This window comes from Trichechus manatus, unplaced genomic scaffold, assembly GCF_000243295.1.
Source record: "Trichechus manatus latirostris isolate Lorelei unplaced genomic scaffold, TriManLat1.0 scaffold00020, whole genome shotgun sequence".
NCBI lineage: Eukaryota > Metazoa > Chordata > Mammalia > Sirenia > Trichechidae > Trichechus > Trichechus manatus.
In genome coordinates this window covers 21785791-21789892 of record NW_004443956.1, presented here as the reverse complement: position 1 = coordinate 21789892, position 4102 = coordinate 21785791, and positions in this window count along the sequence as shown.

The following is a 4102-nucleotide window of genomic DNA, read 5'->3' as shown; positions in this document are numbered from 1 at the left end:
GTGACAGCACACTCCTCCTTTCCACCCCTGATTTCCTGTGTCCATTCAACCAGCTCCTGACCCCCTCTGCCTTCGCACAAACTTGGACAATTCTTACAACAAAATTTTTCTGATCATCCCTGTGCAGAAGAGGATTAGGATTAGCATACCTGACTTTCAGTTCCCTTTGTGAGTGAAATATCTTAAGACTGCTTTGGCTCTGTGGCATCACAAAACCAGTGTACCCAACAAAACCATTGGGTGCATAAAAAAATGTACCCAGTGAAGACAAGCATTTCAGCCAACGTGGTTGCATCAGTTCCCTGCTGTTACACAGCAATAGGGCAGACCCTGAAGGACAGACTCTTAAAGTAGACCCATGTTCTCTACCTCCTGGTGTTCACACCGTTAAGTGATTTCTTCTTCTCAGTGTGGCTAGGAGCTGTGACTTGCTTTTAACCAATAGAGTACAACAAAGATGATGAGATGTACATAAATTACGTGCAGATGATTATGTTACATAAGAGCGTAGCCCCATCTTTCTGGAACGTCTTCTTTGTTAGCTTTAAGGAAACAAATCCGTGTGGCAAGGAACTGAAGGTGGCCTGTAGGAGCTGAGGGTGGCCACTGGCCAACAGCAGCAGAACACTGAAGCCTTCCATCCTACAACCACAAGGAACTGACTTCGGCCAACAACCTGATGAGCTTGTAAGCAGATCTTTCCCCGGTCAAGCCTCAGATAAAAACCACAGCCCCAGCCAACACCTTGATTACAGTCTTGTGAAACTCTGAATGCAGGATCCAACTAAGCCCTGCCTGGACTTCTGACTGGCAGAAACTGCAACACAATAAATGTGTGTTGTTTCAAGTTGCTCAAATTGTGGTAATTTGTTACATAACAATAGATAGCTAATACAATGGTTTAATGCAGAGTTTTTCAAATTATGAGCTGAGACCCAACATTAAGTTGTGAAATGCACTTAGTGGTTTTCAACTAGTATTCCAAAAAAAAAAAAATAGTAGAGGAGAAAATTTAAAAAAATATCAGTGCATCCCACACAGTAAAGATAAATGTTAGTTTTTATTTTTTGATTTCAATCATGTGTTTATGATATATACATACGTGTAAATCTGATACATATGTATGTGTATGATGTATATGTATATGAACTGAGTTGCATTGTAAAATGTGTTATAAGTCAGGATCAAAAATTTGAAAGGCACTCAATTCTTGCACAGTTTCCCAACTTACATAAGTATAAATATATATATATATATATATATATATAGCCACTCTGATATGTCAAGAAATTCTTGATTCATAAAAATGTCCAAATTATACCAATTTTGAAATTTTACTGGTTTTGTAAATAAAGCAATGACACACCATTTTCTTTTTACCTATCAGAGCAGCAAAGATTAAAACTACTGGTATTATCCAGTGTGTGACTTCCATAAGTGAGTCTGCTTTGAAGTCTCAGATTTCACTTCAAATAAACTATTTAAAGGTGTAGGTTAGGGAGTGAGAAGTAGGCAAGCCCATTCGACTCTCATACCACGCAAGCCCATTTGACTCTCATACCAACCTTCATTCACCAATGTCAGCTTTGTTGGTAATTAAGGTGTTGCTATGGATTGAATTGTGTCCCCCCAAAAGTTACAGTGAAGTCCTAACCCCTGTACCTGTGAATGTGACCCTAATATTTGGGAATAGGGGTTTCTTTTGTTATATTATTGAGGTCATACCAGAGTAGAGTGGGTCTTAAACCTAATCACTTCTGAGAGCTGTTTTATAAAAAGAGCAGAAGAGACACACAAACATTGGGAGACACCATGTGAAGACGAAAGCAGATGAATCTACAAACTCAGGAAAGCCAAGGACTGCAGGCAGCTACTAGAAGCTGGGAAGTCCTGGTGGTGCAGTGGTTAAGAGCTATAGCTGCTAACCAAAAGGTCAGCAGTTTGAAACCACCAGGCACTGCTTGGAAACCTTACGGGGCAGTTCTGTCCTGTAGGGTTGCTATGAGTCAGAATCGACTTGACAGCAATGGTTTTTTTTTGTTTTACTAGAAGAAGCTGAAAGAGATAAAGAAGGACCTTCTGCTAGAGCGAATGCCCTGAATTCAAACTTCCAGCCTCCAGAACTGTTCTCTGTTCTTTAAAGCCACCTCTTATGGTATTCTTCGTTACAGGATCCTTAGAAAACTAAGACAGGTGTTTTGGTCTCCAACTGCTGGGTCTTTTTAAAATTTTTTAATTGACTAAGAGCATGGGCAGGGAAAAACAAACAAACAAACAAACCCATTGCTGTTGAGTGGATTGTGACTCATGGCGACTTGATGTGCTATAGAGTAGAACTGCTCCATAGGATTCTCTTGGTTGTAATCTTTACAGAAGTAGATCACCAGACCTTTCTTCTGCAGTGCCACTGGCTGGGTTTGAACCACCAACCTTTAGGTTATCAGGTGAGCACAAACTGTTTGTACCACCCATGGACCTATGGGCAGGGAAGAGGGTGATGTATACTGGGCCTCCTCAAATCCCGGCCTGGCTGTCCTTCATTTGCTCTTAGTTTCCCTGTTCTTCTCATGGTGCAAACACCTCTATACTAACCTCAGTGTTCGCTCTGGGTGGCCCCGTTGTGTGAGCCTGCTATGCATTTGGAGTACCACTATAGAGTTAGTAATCTGTCCCCATGCTAGAGAAACACTGGCCACAGTGGACTATCAAAAGATCATTTATTTCTATCCAACATGATTCCTACTGACAGATTTTCAAGGATTTTGAAGGTTTTTTTTTTTAATTATAGAAAATTTCAAACATAATAAAACAGAATAGTATAGCCAATCTGTTAACCCCCACCCGGCTTCAATGATTATCAACTCATGGCCAGTCTTTGTCATTTATACCTCATCCACTGACCACCTTCATTATTTTAAAGCAAATCCCAGACATTATTTCATCTGTAAATATTCAGTATGTATCTCTAAAAAAAGTGGGATTCTTGGGAAAACATAATTATGATATCATTATCACACTACAAAAATTAACAGTAATTTTCAAGGATAATTTGACTATATAAGATTTCCAACTGTGTGCACTGACCTTAGAACTTATTGCCTGTAAAATATGGAGCCCTGGTGGTGCAGTGGTTAAGAGCTCAGCTGCTAACCAGAAGGTCGGCAGTTCAAATCCACCAGCTGCTCCTTGAAAACCCTACGGGGCAGTTCTACTCTGTCCTATAGGGTTGGTATGAGTAGGAATCGACTCTACGGCAGCAGGTTTTGTGTGTGTTTTTTAATGTAAGTCATTGTATACTTATCCTACTTTCCCTTTTAGATGGCATACACCCAAAGGGCAAGGATCTGCTTGGCTCACTTTTGTACCTACTGCAGTGCCATGTAACAGGTCCTTAAATATTTGTTGAATACAATAGATAATTATTGGAAGGCAGTGGAAAAAGGTAGGTCAAAATTCTATAGCTACTACACACCTATTAGAACAGCTAAAATTGTGACAATACTGAGTGCTAGCAAGGAGACAGACAGACTAGATCTTTCACAGGATGTTAGAAGGAATGTAAAATGGTACACTGTGGAAAATTGTTTGACAGTTCCTTAAAAAACTAAACATACACTTAACATATGACCTAGTGATTGTCCTCCTGGGCATTTTCCCACAGAATAATGAAAATTTATGTCCATACAAGAACCTATATACAAATGCTCACATGAACTTTATTTGTAATAAGGCAAATCTTCAAACAACCAAAATGTCCTTCCACAGATGAATGGTTAAACAAACTGTGGTACATCCATACCATGGAATACTGCTTACCAATAAAAAAGAACAAACTACTGATAACAACACTTTGCATGGCTCTCAAAGACATTATGCTGAGTTAAAAAAGCCAACCCCCAAATCATGCTGTATGGTTCCTTTTATGTAATGAATTACAAAATTATAGAGATGAAAACAGATTAGCGATTGCAAGGGGTTAGGGATGGTGAGCAAGTGGGGGATGGGTATGGTTATAAAAGGGTAGCAAGATAGAGATCTTCTTGGTGATGGAATGACTGTATCCTTTGATGGATTGCAGTGGTGGTTGCATGAGTTACATATG